Raw genomic sequence first — 16,674 nt, 5'->3', positions numbered from 1 at the left:
CTTTGTAACGGTATAAACAATGAAAGGTGGTGGATTGGCCAGATGCTGGTCGGTGTGTAAAAATAACTCAGTTGTTTGGTGATGGCTATGGCGGTGCTTCCTCAGATTTCGTTTAGGTAGAGTTTATTTTCGTTGTGCTGACTTTTTAGTCAGTTGCAATAACTCGTACTGCATGCTAGCTAGTAGGGATGTACGGATCGATACTGAAATATCGATTCCTCCGATACCAGTCATTTATGTTCTAGAATCGATTCTCACATTAAAATATCGATATTTTAGTAATTTAGGGTAAATTTGTAGTTTATCATTAACAAGAACACAGTGGAAAGAAACTATATCATTCGGATTGTCTACATTGGAAGGAACTACTTCCTCTTCCACCTTTCATAGTCATGTGCGAAATACGGCTGTATAAATGCCTCGCAGCCCCTTGGCGTGCGCACTCACAACAATGGCTGAACATAAATGGAGTCATGTGCGGACGTATTTTACCTCCACAAACAGCCGAGACGTGGTTTGCGATACATGTGGCAAGAAAGTGAGGTGTTGTGGCAACACCACTAACCTTGTCAAACATCTCAGAGCAAATCATATCACAGAAAAAGACGATCGTATGTTGAGGTGAACTGAAGAGGAGGAGTGGACAGGGACAGGTGCTGCTAGGGCAAGACAAACGTCTCTCACGGAGTCCTTTAGTGCTGCAGGCGAGCAAGGTGTTCAAATAGCGCACAACTTCAGGTTTTTTATTTCTATATGATTAATTCTGCATTATTAGGTAAGAACAAGTAATCTGATGTCCTGTAATCATTATGACGCTATAATTTGAGATACAATAAAAGATGCAATAAATAAAATACGTTTTTGTACAAAGTATCGTATCGGATTAGTATCGTCGATACCACCCTGAATTTTACTTGGTATCGGATTGGAAAGGAAATCAGTGGTATTGCATATCACTACTAGCTAGCATGACGGAGTTTCTATACAGCTAGGTGGCTGCTTTGATGTTACTGATGTTGAACCGTCCCGTAAAAAGACGGAATCGTCCCGCATTCAGAGAAAATGTTACGTGTTTCGTGTTGAGCTGAAAAGGAACAGTTTGTCCCGTAATTCAGCTAGAATGGGGGTGAGACCGGACAGTGTGCGCACCGCGGATGACGTCAGTGCGCACACTGTGTCTGAGGAGGATGTGCGGAGGTGCTTCAGGAAGGTGAACGCACGCAAAGCTACTGGTCCGGACGGGATTCCCGGCCGCGTCCTCAAGTCATGCGCGGCTCAGCTGGCTGGAGTGTTCACACACATCTTCAACCTTTCCCTCTCTCTGTCTGTAGTCCCAGCCTGCTTCAAAATGGCCACCATCGTCCCTGTACCCAAATCCACCACCATCTCCTCATTGAACGACTGGCGACCTGTAGCCCTGACCCACATCGTAAGCAAATGCTTCGAGAAGCTGGTCAGGGACTTCATCTGCTCTGCACTACCCGACTCACTGGACCCTCTACAGTTCGCATACCGCCACAACAGGTCCACTGATGATGCCATAGCCCTGACACTACATACTGCCCTCTCACACCTGGAGAAGAGAGACACGTATGTGAGAATGCTGTTTGTAGATTACAGCTCAGCATTCAATACCATCGTTCCCTCGAAGCTGGACAGGAAACTGCAGGATCTAGGACTGAGCAGCTTCCTCTGCAGCTGGATCCTTAGCTTCCTGTCTGACAGACGCCAAGTGGTCAGACTGGGCAGCATCACCTCATACCCCATCACACTGAACACTGGTGCTCCACAGGGGTGTGTACTGAGCCCTCTCCTGTACTCACTCTACACCTACGACTGCACAGCCACTAACAGCTCCAACATCATTGTGAAGTTTGCGGACGACACTACAGTGGTGGGTCTTATCACCAATGGTGATGAGACGGCTTACAGGGAGGAGGTCAGCGCCCTGACCCACTGGTGTCAAGACAACCATCTCACCCTCAACGTCGCAAAGACAAAGGAGTTGATAGTGGACTTCCGGAGGTGCAGAGAAGTACACACCCCCATCACCATCAGCGGCGCTGCTGTGGAGAGAGTGAGCAGCTTCCGGTTCCTTGGCGTACACCTGGCTGAGGATCTTACGTGGTCAGTACACACAAACAAAACAGTGAAGAAGGCGCAGCAGCGCCTCTTCTTTCTCAGGAGACTGAAAAGATTCGGCATGAGCCCCCGCATCCTCAGGACCTTCTATCACTGTGCCATTGAGAGCATCCTCACTGGATGCATCACCACCTGGTATGGCAACAGCACCGCCTACAACTGCAAAGCTCTCCAGCGAGTAGTGCGGTGCTCTGAACGGATAATTGGAGGTGAGCTTCCCTCCCTCCAAGACATCTACAGGAAGCGGTGCCTGAGGAAAGCGGGGAGGATCATCAAGGACTCCAGTCACCCCAGCCATAAACTGTTCAGACTGCTTCCATCAGGAAGGAGGTTCTGCAGCATCCGGTCCCGTACCAGCAGACTGAGAGACAGCTTCTTCCATCAGGCCATCAGACTGCTGAACACGTCATAGACACCTCAGCTTCACTACTGGAACTTCAACATTATGCACTCCATACTGTACAGTAATACCACTGTTTTGCACATATTCAACTCTGTATATTTTATTTTATTTATTTTATATATTCTATTCATTGTTTACTCTATTTAATTTGTAAAATATGTGTACACACACACACACACACACACACACACACACACATAGAAAAATATTTAGTATACACATCCAGAAATGCATATACTATTATATATTGTACATATATTTATTAGTTTCAGATGTAGCCATTCTTGTATTTTGCTTGTTTACATTATTGTATTTTGCACAACTCTGTTGCTTGTGAAGCTCGCACACAAGAATTTCACTCACATGTGCTGTACCAATGTACCTGCACATGTGATGTGGCAATAAAAGTGATTTGATTTGATTGGAAAAAGACACAAAGCTGGATTTATTCTGTCGTTACGTTGCACAGCTGCCTCTTCTTCTCTCATTCTCTCCCCTCCCTCTCCTGTTGCTACTTCAATCATGAAACGGTGTAAGTGTCACAGAAATGGCTTATGTATAAAGAAGTTTAATAGATGGTTCTAGCAGTTAAAATGTTCTTGCTCGTACGTTTCTGTGGTCAATATTGTAAGGGTGTGTTTATCTTGTCACAAAGAACCAGTTTTGTTACACCGCTATTATCGCGAGGTTTGGGCGTGATAGTATAGGCTGTGAGCCCACGTTTAATAATCACGCTAAGGAGTCCAGCGAGCTATCTGCAAAGGCCTGGTTAGTCTACCAGTGGTACAAGGTATTTGTCATTTGCCATAACTGTATTGTGATATTGTGAAAATTTGTAATGTATGGTGTTCTAATTATTTTATGTTTTAATTTAGAATGCACAAGACTGTAAAGCTATTCTTCTAGGACCTCCGAAGTGGCAGGCGGCCACGAGGTAATTTTTGTTGTTAAAGCACAAGTGTTACTTTTGATAGACTGAAGCGCTTAAAGCCTTTGTGTTTTATGTTTGTAGTTTTCACGGCGTTCAATAAATGCAGCGAAGCGCCCGTCTTGAAGAAGCCGTGCCTGTGTTGTCATTTCGGAGTTACAAACGGATCAATGATCAGCTGATCGTCTCTCTTGTTTGTTTATCGCCCACTTTGCGCCAGAAAGAGGAAACCAGCAGATGTCGCGCTAAACAACAGCAGCACGTTTAAGCTTGATCAGCTTTTGTTAGAATGTATTTAATATTACTTTCTAGTAGCTGATGTTTGCTGGAGCCACAGCTGTAAAGCTGCTGGTCATGATATTGGTTTGGTTATCTGGTGAGAGGGAAACATGAAGATGAAACCAGGAGATGTCCTTACTGAATCATCAGAGCTGAACAGGTGACATGAATGAGTTGTAGGGAAGCTATGAACTGTTTCTGAGAGACAAATAACCCCAGGATCCTTTATTTCTAAGTAGCTGACAGCTGGTAACTGTGCAGGGGCGGGTCTAGCAAAGTTTTGCCAGGGGGCCAGGTAGGGCATTAACAGGGAAAGGGGGGCACAAAGAAATACTTTCTCATTCTCATTTAAAATATCTAGCTTTTATTAAATAATTATCTGAAGCTTACAACCAAAGTTTTTATCTGACGTAAAATGTATAGAAATCATACATATAACATCGAAGCAGCTGGAATCCACAGCTGTGCGTGTTCATGGAGCTTGCATTTTCACCTGCTGGACATCACTAATTGACATATTAAACTGTCTTCAGAACATTGCATTTTGTTTGACCTAAACATTAAATAAGACATAAGCTCTGTGTAAGGCCCACGTGGACGATAGATAATAAGAATTAACAGTGTTTTTTCAGTTTTTCAACTAGGGTGGACAAGGTTAAGCATCCTGCTTTAAAATGAATTAAAATGCTGTCTGGCTCCAGAGGTTGGAGTGGAAGACTGCTGCCACCCCCTACCCACCCAGGGTAATTTTAATTACTTTCCAGGCTAAATTCTAAATTAATGATTTAGAATTTCCTCTCCAGCTTACGAGTTATCTGCTTCAAGGTGCGCGTTTGAAGGTTAAACCAGGGCGACAAGTACTTCTGATTTAAGGCTCTCTTTTTCACTGGAGCTACAGTATCCATACATAGTGAGGAGGTAAAATTATTAACAAGATAACCAACCTCTGTTGGAGTAGCGTTCAGGTAGCTGCTCTGCTTTGTGTTGATACAAAGCATTGAAGATGATAACAGCGAGTGAATTACATTCTTAAGCTTAGTTACAGCACTTTCAGAAAGAAATCTACTTTGATGACATCTACTCCCACTGCTGTGGAATCCATTATTGTAAAATTAAATGTAATTAGGAAATGATGAGACAAGAGAGGGTTTTCAGGAAACACTGTTAAATGTTTAGTTTCTATGCCATATGTCAGAACAAGACCTGAGCTGAGCAATGTTGTATTTTACTGCAGCACACAGCTCACCAATGACATTTTTGATCTGTAAGAGCACCTGATAATTTGGTCATGTGATTCTAAGTGTAACCCCCAGATCAGCTACAGTGGGGCAAAAAAGTATTTAGTCAGCCACCGATTGTGCAAGTTCCCCCACCTAAAATGATGACAGAGGTCAGTAATTTGCACCAGAGGTACACTTCAACTGTGAGAGACAGAATGTGAAAAAAAAATCCATGAATCCACATGGTAGGATTTGTAAAGAATTTATTCGTAAATCAGGGTGGAAAATAAGTATTTGGTCACCTCAAACAAGGAAAATCTCTGGCTCTCACAGACCTGTAACGTCTTCTGTAAGAAGCTTTTCTGTCCCCCACTCGTTACCTGTATGAATGGCACCTGTTTGAACTCATCATCTGTATCAAAGACACCTGTCCACAGCCTCAAACAGTCAGACTCCAAACTCCGCCATGGCCAAGACCAAAGAGCTTTCGAAGGACACCAGGAAAAGTATTGTAGACCTGCACCAGACTGGGAAGAGTGAATCTACAATAGGCAAGCAGCTTGGTGTGAAAAAATCAACTGTGGGAGCAATCATCAGAAAATGGAAGACATACAAGACCACTGATAATCTCCCTCGATCTGGGGCTCCACGCAAGATCTCATCCCGTGGGGTCAAAATGATCATGAGAACGGTGAGCAAAGATCCCAGAACCACACGGGGGGACCTGGTGAATGACCTGCAGAGAGCTGGGACCAAAGTAACAAAGGTCACCATCAGTAACACACTACAACGGCAGGGAATCAAATCCCGCAGTGCCAGACGTGTTCCGCTGCTGAAGCCAGTGCATGTCCAGGCCCGTCTGAAGTTTGCCAGAGAGCACATGGATGATACAGCAGAGGATTGGGAGAATGTCATGTGGTCAGATGAAACCAAAGTAGAACTTTGTGGTATAAACTCAACTCGTCGTGTTTGGAGGAAGAAGAATACTGAGTTGCATCCCAAGAACACCATACCTACTGTGAAGCATGGGGGTGGAAACATCATGCTATGGGGCTGTTTTTCTGCCAAGGGGACAGGACGACTGATCCGTGTTAAGGACAGAATGAATGGGGCCATGTATCGTGAGATTTTGAGCCAAAACCTCCTTCCATCAGTGAGAACTTTGAAGATGAAGCGAGGCTGGGTCTTCCAACATGACAATGATCCAAAACACACCGCCCGGGCAACAAAGGAGTGGCTCCGTAAGAAGCATTTGAAAGTCCTGGAGTGGCCTAGCCAGTCTCCAGACCTCAACCCCATAGAAAATCTGTGGCGGGAGTTGAAAGTCCGTGTTGCTCGGCGACAGCCCCAAAACATCACTGCTCTCGAGAAGATCTGCATGGAGGAATGGGCCAAAATACCAGCTACTGTGTGTGCAAACCTGGTAAAGACCTATAGTAAACGTTTGACCTCTGTTATTGCCAACAAAGGTTATGTTCCAAAGTATTGAGTTGTATTTTTGTTATTGACCAAATACTTATTTTCCACCCTGATTTACGAATAAATTCTTTACAAATCCTACCATGTGGATTCATGGATTTTTTTTTCACATTCTGTCTCTCACAGTTGAAGTGTACCTCTGGTGCAAATTACTGACCTCTGTCATCATTTTAGGTGGGGGAACTTGCACAATCGGTGGCTGACTAAATACTTTTTTGCCCCACTGTAAACATATGACATCACTTCCTGTTTAACCTTAAAATGAATTCGGCACAATGATGACATCACATCTGGAGGGTCAGCTGATCTTTCATGTCAATAATTGAAATTACAGAGAGCTTAGATTATTGATGATCTTCAGAGCTAAATATAGAAACATCTAAATTGTAATTAAAACAAGCTATTTGCCTGCCTGGTGACAGGACGGCCAATCAGCACAGGAGGTCCTAACGCAGTTACAATGAGGGAGGGCGGAGCCTCTCAGCTCCACCTGCACAAATAGTTTGACCTCTTACTGACCAATCACAGTGCTTTATCTACGCCACAACCACAGAATCAACAGATAACCTAACAGGGTGCCCTTAACTAGATGGGATATACATAATGAAACCTTTGCACACAAAAGGATTGGTGCCAGCTGAACCAGGAACCTTCCTGCTGTGAGGCGACACACTGACCTCTGCAGCACCAATCCATAAATATCTGATCACACTGATCAGGTTTGAACAATCAGAAGATCAAATTGAACTTGCTGCACCAACAAAGAATCCAGCAGTACTACATACAGTACTAAAATAACAGTACACCATATGATACTGGTAAAGTTATTGATCCAGGTGCTGATTATTGCCGTTGACACAGCAATCAATAACTAGGACAGACAACATCTCTTCTTTCCTGCACCAGCCAGACGCCATTTTCTCTCCCTCCTCTTTCCATCATCTCTGAACCTCCTCCTCTTCATCCCTCCATCATCACCCCCCACCCACCCCCTCAATCCTCTCAGTCTCTCAACGACCCCCCCCCTTCCTCCTCCTCCTCCTCCTCCTCGTCTGCAGCACAAACAGAGGATGAATTAAATCCTCTGGAGAACGACAACAGCACAATGAAAGGAACTCCCCCCCCAAACCTCCACCCTCCCTCCGCTCTCCCCCCTCCTACTTCCTCCCGTCCACCTCCTCTTCCTTGGCAGATACAAAGGAGGAAAAAGGATGGAGGGATAGAGGATAAAGACAGAAAATGGCAGCTCACCCCATCGCGTTCGCCTCCATCAGCCTGCCTCTCTCTCCGTCTGAGAGACAGAGTGCAGTCAGCTGGGCTCTCAGGCAGCCAATCACAGCCCAGAAACACACATAGGCAAAGAAGGGAGGGGCAGCCCCCACTGCTCCCAGCATGCTTTGCAGCAGGCTCTGCAGGCAGACTGACCGGGTTGAGACACACACACACACACACAAGTAAAAGGTGAACCTTTATTTTACTGATAAAAGCTCAAAGAACCATTTTTAGTGTTTTTAACCAACGCACACACAGACGTGGGTTCAGAGATCAAATGAGACGGTGAGCTCAACATCTGTGGGTTAAAGGATAACACAGTTTCTGCACTGTGAGGACATGTCAGAGAGTAAACATCACTGACTCTCCTCCGCCGTTTGCTCTTCATGTCATCAACACACAATGAGTGATGTCATTGGGTCACATCAGCTCCTCGTATCTCTTTCCTTTGTCACCTGGTCAATCTCGACAATATATTTTTGTGTTTTTGCCTCAAGTCAAACAAATTTGCTTCTTCCACCTTCAGCAGGTTTCTTGACTATTTTGCAGAGTACTTTTCGAGGTGGGAAGTAGAGCAGGGCGATATGACCAAAAATATTTATCACGATATATATTTGAAAATTTGCGATAACGATATAACTGACTATATAATTTCTGTGAGACAAAATACAACTCCACAACTTTACTAGCACAAAAAACACCCATCCACTCATTTTACTTAAACAAGTAGCTGTTTTTATATGCATTAAAGCTATATAAAAATGTAACAGTGCAAATGCAAATTCCTTGCTGAAAGTTTAACCAAAATGCATTTCCAGTAGAAATGGGCTGACATATCCTGAGCCATAACCATGTATAATATCCACTGATGTTAAAAAGAGGTGCTTTGCAACATTCAACTGCAGTGTGCCAAATAAAAAAGTCAAATACGTATTTTTTGGACCATAAGCAGGGCTCTAGACTAACTTTTTGCCATGGGCGTACCGGTACACCTAACTTTAAAAAGTTAGGCGTACTGGCACAAAAGTTAGGCACACACAAATTTTATAATAATTTATATAATTTAATGTGTTTTTCTGGATACACTGTGCTTTTTCACCATTCAAAGATTGATGACACCGTGTCAGAGCACTGGCTATGAATTTCAGAAGGATCAGGCCTTAACATAACAGAAAAGTTAGCAATAGTTCTTTTCCTATTGCAGCTACATCCACTTCTGTCGTGCCTAGGCTGCTCACTAGGGCTGGGTATCATCACTGATTTCTATAATCCATTCGATTCCGGTTTTCAAAGTCCCGATTCGATTCAACTTAGCCTCAGACAGTCAGAAATATTATAATTCTGATCATTTATCAGTACTGACTTCATCAGAATTGTGAACATCACAGCAGGTGCCTTTGTGTGAAAGTAACACAGAAAAACATGAAGGCCTGGTCTGGCTTTTTATAGCAGATAACCTTAAAAATATTCTACAATGTTCTGCATATAAAGTTTACATTTTTTCAGTACTGAACAACAGAAAAAAAATAGGCTTTCTTGTCCGAGGTCATTTAAGTGAAAAAAAGAATAGAAAAAGACAGCAGCCACAGCGCTGTAAACAACGGTAGACTGGTGGGTAATAAGTGAATGAATAATACAGAAAACAGAGATTGGAGACGGGAAACTGTTCTTGAAGTATAGAGAGAGATAGAGAGAGAGCTAGCTGTGCATGGAGTGTGATTTTAATAGTCGTGGAAGCAAAACAGCAAAATTCATGACGACATTGATCAAATGTGAAGCGCAGTTTGCTGCTTCTTTTGCTGCTGGCTCTGTGAATTTTGGTTGGAGAGACAAAACCTGCAGCTCAGAATCAGCACAAAAAGACGTAAACACAGCGCGGACCGGACACATCAGAACCGCTAAGCTCCGACAGCGTGTCCGTCTACGGGCCGTCGGGTGAGAAAGCCAAGAAAGACAAAGTTGATTCTGATGCGTCGGGTCCGTTCTGTGTTTACGTCTTTGTGTGGAGACCGTGTACCTGCTCTCATCTGCTGTTTGGTTGTTGTTGAAATGGTTTTGTGAGCTTTAATCTGGCGTTTCTGGCAAAACACAGTTATATTTAAAAGTCGATTCAGGATTTAATGAATTGATATCGCTTTATTCAAGCTACTCACCTCCCACTTCCACCTGCACTTTCAACTGGACCACAGCCAATCAGAGAGGTCCCGCCCCTTACTATCTGTGATTGGTTTAGTCCACGATAGGGGCATAATGTGTGTCTGTTGTTGACTGTCACTACCCGATCCATACCGGAAACCCGATCGGTACCCCGCATGCGCAAATCTTACGTCACTTCCTCTCTTTGCCAACATTGCGACATTCAATATATTTGAATGATACGGTTATCGCCCAGTTAGCTCCTAGCATTTCTCAACAGCTCTGCCTCCTTTTCGACTGCCCGGGACATTTAAACAATGGATAATCCGTATACAAAGAAATTCATGCTTTTCTCCTCAACAGAGAGTGTCCCCCGATTGAGCAACAGCGCCATAAAATAAGAAGAACGGCACCTAATTACAGAGTTAATAATGCAGACTTTGTAATATCTCACGTGTAGATTCATCAGCCAGATGAAGTGTTTACTGACAATTGACAGTGATAGCGTACATCATCATCACTATTCCAACAATCCTCTCCTCACAGACAAGCATAAACACACTCGACTATCGCTAAATCAGATTTAACACACGTTTGTAATGACGATAATTCAGTTTATAATAGGGTTTATTCGCTCGGTCAGCAGGTGGTGGTATCCTCGTACACTGGGGAGTAAACTGCCATTAAACGAGCAGAAGAAGAAGAAAACATCTGCACATGCGCGGTACGGATCGGGTAGACCCGATTTGTACGGTCAGACTTTACACATGCGCAGTAAGGATCGGAGAGTCCTGATCCGTAACTTTCTTTTTATTTTTCGTTTTTGTCTACATTGTACTGAAATGCTTCATTATTGCAAACATTTTAAGATATACTTGTTATTCTTAACATCTTAACAGATACTCTGACCCATAACTATCGTAAAACGCTACGACCGGAAGTAGAAACCTTTCGCGCATGCGGGGTACCGATCGGGTTTCCGGTACGGATCGGGTAGTGACATTGACCACAGGGAAGGTTGCAGTTTTTTTTTTTTTTGCTACCCGAACAGTTGGTCGCACAGGTGCAACCAAAAAATTTTTTTAGTCGCACCACTGAAAAATTTGGTCATATTTGCGACCAAATTGGTCGCACTCTAGAGCCCCGATAAGGTGCATGGGGTTATAAGGCACATTAAGCAAAACAAAGCAGTCAGATAAATCAAACTTTATTCAACTCATTCTTCTTGCTTCCTCCACTTCTGTACCATTGATTCATTAATGCTGTATTCTATCACAGCTGCTCTATTCCCATGTTGTTGCAGTATATTAATGACTAACCTCGTATTGTGGATGGATTATCTCAGTTGTTCTCCTGACTGAAGTTTGGTCCATTTACAGCATCCTGCCATGCGATTGCATTTGGAACCTTCACGTTAACTTTTATCGAGTGGAAAAGTGTTAGCGTTCATCCTTGAGCTTCACAGTTTATGTTATGCTAACACAGCTGTGTCGCTAGCCTCGTTATATACCAGCTAGCCCAACTTCAGTAACCCTACAAACGTCACTGCTGTTTAGTTTCCTGTCTTCATTTATGTTAGAAATGATAGCAGAGCTGTACATTTGAATTTTTTCAGAAATCTCTCAGTCAGAACATGCTATACCATGTTTAGGTAACTAGCGAAACTAGCGAAACTAGCGAGCTAGCTTCCGCCAACTTCTAACTCCGTTAAATGTAATGAATTCTATTTTCATGGATGCCTGGATGTTAAACTTCATAGTTACACCTGGTAAAGCAGCAATGCTGATCATTTCATTAAAGATAAAAGTATTTAGACAGTTTTAAACTCTCAGGGATGTTCGTTTGACTTCGGGACTTTATTAAAGGACAGAGTTTAGGACCCAGATTACTCCCAGATTTACAAGCACCTTAGTCTGACAAATACGGCAATAACGACGGCCCGCTTGCATGTTCTACAAAAAAAAAAAGTGCTTTGTTGTGTATCTGTTGGACAAACACCAAACCAGTTTAGCTGCACCATTTTTACAAAACAATTCTGGCTCATCCGTTTCACTCAACAATCTACTTTCCCCATTCACATTTTCCGTTACCGTGCATTCTCCGTGCTTTTTCGGCGCTGCGCATGCGCGTTTTACCCATACTCTGTCGCGATATGTCATTTTCTTATTGTTGCCTAGCTTTGTACCGGTATTACCGTGAACGGTATAATATGGCCCAGCCCTAATTGACACTAGACAAAATACTTTACAACTCCACAACTTTATTAGTGCAAAAAAACCCAAAAAAACATCAATGTATTTTCACTTAAACAAGCAGTTGTTTTTTTATGTGCATTAAAGTTATATAAAAATTTAACAGTGCAAAAGCAAATTCCTTGCTGACAGTTTAACCAAAAGGCATTTCCAGTGGAAATTGGCCAACATATCCTCAGCATAACCATGTATAATATCTACAAAACTTAAAAAGAGGTTATACACACACAATACGGTAATATTATGTTGAAGCACAGTACGTATCACTCCACGAGGCTCCTGCCTACGATAACCGTAATGCTCCGACAATCCATCAAGCGGTGCGTGTTTGTAGCTTAGCAAAGTCGTACTAAAACATTTGACAGATTTTCGAGCGCCGTGTACCACATAAAATAGTTTCGAGGTCAGTAAACACAACCAGAATTCATACATAAGGCACACGGGATTATAAGGGGCACTGTCGATTTTCAGAAAAATCACAGGATTGATTTTAAGTGTGCCGTATTTTCCAAAAAACACTATAATAACGACGGCCTGCAAGCATCCTCTACCAAAAATAGTGCTTTGTTGTGTATTCGACGGACGAAAGCTAAACCAGTTCCACACCACTGACGTTGCAGCATTTTTACAAACCAATTCTGGTTCATCCGTTTCATTCAACGATCCGCTTTCGCCCTTCTCGTTCTTTGCCGCCGGCATGCTTTTTCCGTCATGTGCGTATGAAATCAAAGGTATTGCGCATGCGCGTTTTACCCATATTCTTTCGCGATATTTCATTTTCTTATCGTTGCCCAACATTATACCAGTATTACCGTGAATGGTATGATATGGCCCAGCCCTAGTGGGAATCATCGGACACCCAATAATATATGATTGAGTGTCCAATGATATTGCGATTTTTAACTCTTTGTGACATGCTGAGTATTGCAATAACCTATATTATAATTTCTCACCTTTTTCAATTGCAAATTATGTCCTCAAAGTTAGTCCAGCACAGCAACACCCACTGAGACCTAGGGCTGCTCAATTAATCGAATTTTAATCACGATTACGATCTGGGCTTTCAACGATCATTAAAAATGACTGAGCCGATTATTAGCCCCTCCCTCATTTATCCGCGACACCTTAAAGGCCGGTCCGTGAAAATATTGTCGGGCATAAACCAGTCCGTGGCGCAAAAAAGGGTGGAGACCGCTGATTAAGAGGACCCGAGGGAAGCTCGGAAAGCTAAGCAGAAGTTATTTGGAGAGTGACTGCCGTTGGCTGAAAAGAGTTTAAAAAAAAAAAACTTCAGTGGTGTTGCACACCATTTTATATTATTTTTTTAAAGTCATTGTTAACCCTTTAAAGCCGGTCAGAGCAGCACGCTCCGTTTTGCATAACTATTTTTAAATCCCTGTAGAACCTGAACCGTGTAAGCTAGCGCAATAATTTGTTTTGCATATGAAACCGGAGGAGTTGTACTTACATCTTATGCCATCAGCTTGTCCTCGGTCACGGTTTTGTTCCACATATAGCTTTGCAAAAATTGCATAAAAAGCGCTTGCAGGAACAAAAGCATAATATTCCAGAAACACGCTTTGCCGTTCCTATCAGCTGTTCGTAACACTTCCCACAGTGAAATGATGCACCTGCTGTTTTCTTTGCAAATTTGCATCATAGGATTGTTTTTTGTTTTTCCTGCAGTATATAAAAATTGCTGTATCTCCAAAATAAAACTATGAAGACACTCAAAATAAATTTCCTGTGGTGGGAAACTATTTTTTGCAACTTTATTGTATTTAAAGTTTTGAGGGATAAGCCTCTTAAACTTCTCCAAGTAGAAATATATGTAAACAAAACAAAAGCGATTTTCAATTTTTTTTGTAGTTTATTGCACTTTTTTGAATTTTATGTAATTACTATGCACTTAATGCATACATATTATTAAAATATGGGCTATAACAGTTGTATTGATGTATAGCAACTTGAAATGCTCCCACAAATGGCACTACAGCATGTAAAAAAAAAATAAATAAAAATAATATAAGCTCTGGTGGACTTGGTTCTATAGTAGGTCTTAAAGGGTTAAATAAATATCGTCAAATAATCGTGATCTCAATTTCAGTGAAAATAATCGTGATTATCATTTTTGCCATAATCGAGCAGCCCTACTGAGACCTGACATAAATGTTGCCATAAGACACAGCCAGTCTGCTATTGGCATACAGTCTGTTTGTGATAATACAGTTAACTGTGATAAATCAGTGAAAAATCACATGTTGTTGTCTACATAGACACAAATTCACATTTTGCTATTACATTTGCACTCAGCAGCTTTCCTGTTCTTTAGAAATATACCTGAATACAACAGTTTGTTGTGTTGTTGTTGTTGTTGTGCTTGGTGATAAAGACTCATGTTGAATCAGAGGAATCAGCTTTAAAGTAAAAGCTGCAGGTCTAATTAAAGAAATACAAACATGAAACACCAGTTTAGAGTGTTAAGGACTGCATTGGTAACATGTGCCCGTGTCATTTTGTAGTACCGGAAGGACCCCAATAATCCAATGCTTAAAATGTGGAAAGCAAGAATGATTGAACGTTGCTTGCGAAAAGACACTGGGAAGGTTACATCATGTGACTGAAGCTTCGGTGGAACAATGGGACAGTTTTTGCACCTAAATGTCTACCTGACTTGGACGAGATGCCACTGATGTTAAAACCTCAGTGTATTTTTCTTTTCTTTTGTTTTTTTCAGTTCTTTGTTTGTTTGCTTCTTTTTTTGGTTTTTGTATTTTTGTATTTGTTGTTATATTTTTGTGTTTGCTGTTATAAAATGCAAAATCTAATAAATACTTGAATTATTTTAAAAAAGGAAATACAAACTTGAAGATTAATTATAACTTTATAATATTGATAATCAAGTGTCTTTTTTAGGTTACATTAATCACATGACTAAGAATACTCTGAGTAGAAACACTTTTGTTATTAGTATTAGTATTTTGTTCGTATATTCTTCTCTGGGGACCACGGGTTTGTAGAAAATGTGGGCAGGATGAAGTAATAGCCACAAACACACCTGACCTGGCATCTGTGGCGTGTGTTACAGTTGTCAGTGACAACTTGTCACACTCAATTTATTAAGTTTAGCTTCACGAATAGTATAATTTTCTCTTTACAAAACATTTCTGTGCATACAAAAAACTAAAACTACACTACCACCCCTCACTTGTAAAACCTTACTTTATAAATTGTGCGTAAATAATCACTATTTAATCTAGTTTAGATACATGTATTTGGAAAACTGTTTCACGTGTGGTCAAATTATTTCGTACGTGTGTGAATGGGAACACGCATTTGTGAGTTCTATTCAATTCACTTCAATTTTATTTTTATAGCGCCATATCACATCAACAGTCCCCTCAAGGCACTTTATATTGTACAGTAGCTCTTACAATAATAGATACAGAGAAAAACCCAACAACCATAAAAGTTACACACAAATCACGGCACATATTTGTAAATCTTAGTTTACGCTTGTGGATGTAAGATAATCTCTCCATAGAAATCAGCTTGGATCTCTGACTTCACGAGGTATATCATAAAACCAGCTGTGCAGTCCCTGAGTGTGGCCGTGGTCTGTGAGGACGATCGGCTCCACTTTCTGGAATCACAGCTGCTCCTCAGAGAAAAATTTAAAGTATATTTGTGGAGGCACCATGCTCCGTAAAAATCCTCTAATCAAGACAACTGATCTCAATCAGGTGACACAGGTGCTTTTCACAGGTTATGAATACACACAAAACATCAGAACACCTCTGCCTGCTCAGTCCTCAACGTGACACAACTACACCCAGAACTGCAGTATGACAGTCAGAGTACACAACGAATATATACAGAACTGCAGTATTACTGCCACAGTACACAGAGCACACACAGATTCGGTACTGTTGTCAAAGTACACAAAGAACTGCACTACTGTTCTTAGAGTACACACAGAGCTGCATTATGTGTGTACAGTGACAGTCTGAGCTGTCAGCAGTACTGCAGTAGTGCTTCTGGGACTTTTCGGTACTGCACTACTCGCGGTACTGTAATATCTACAGTACTTGCCATTTGTCCTGACAATAGCAGTTAGCCGTTAGCTGACCCGGCTAACTGAGCCCGCTCCTTCACCTATCAGTACCGGAACCTGTCCGGATCAGATGCCCCTCCGCCGGTCACATAAACAGCATTTCTGCCCTGGTGTCCCGATAAACCGGAGACCGGTAGCAACACGTCCTGGGAGTGTCCACAAACAAACAGGCTGTCCAAACAAACAGTTAGCACGGAGCTAGCACGGCTCGGCCGCTCTTACCGTCCCGGTTTAAAGTCCACTTCAGGAGGCAGTCTCACGCTAACATCCCGGAGACCCGGAGAAAAGACCCGGGCCTTCAGGGGCGGCGGAGGCCGCTCATCGTCCGCTCAGAGCGGGAAAAGCAGAGTTACACAAAGTGGGCCAAGTTTGAACTTTGAGTCCTTTTTGTTATGGAGGAGCCGCGACCGCTGCCGCCGCCATCTTCTTTCTGTGTGTGTGTGTGTGTG

General features: G+C 42.2%; 1 protein-coding gene across 6 annotated transcripts in view; it reads right to left on the bottom strand.

The window, feature by feature from the left end:
* Positions 1–16,674, bottom strand: part of apc (APC regulator of WNT signaling pathway) — a 29,631-nt gene extending 12,957 nt beyond the window's left edge. For 5 of the 6 annotated variants that reach the window (XM_086299826.1, XM_086299828.1, XM_086299829.1 and 2 more), the window contains exon 1: positions 16,448–16,674. The gene's annotated coding sequence lies outside the window, so the exon portion shown is untranslated. Of the gene's footprint in view, positions 1–7,702; positions 7,845–16,447 lie in introns of those variants that run through there. The other variant, XM_086299827.1, reaches the window with a different exon arrangement.

The sequence above is a fragment of the Aulonocara sp. 'chitande type north' Nkhata Bay genome, linkage group LG7 (assembly GCF_057382095.1).
Source record: "Aulonocara sp. 'chitande type north' Nkhata Bay isolate Kocher_YH1m ecotype deep benthic linkage group LG7, A_spYH_male_GT1.1, whole genome shotgun sequence".
In the NCBI taxonomy this organism is placed as follows: Eukaryota; Metazoa; Chordata; class Actinopteri; order Cichliformes; family Cichlidae; genus Aulonocara; species Aulonocara sp. 'chitande type north' Nkhata Bay.
This window is presented reverse-complemented; position numbering and strand designations above follow the sequence as displayed.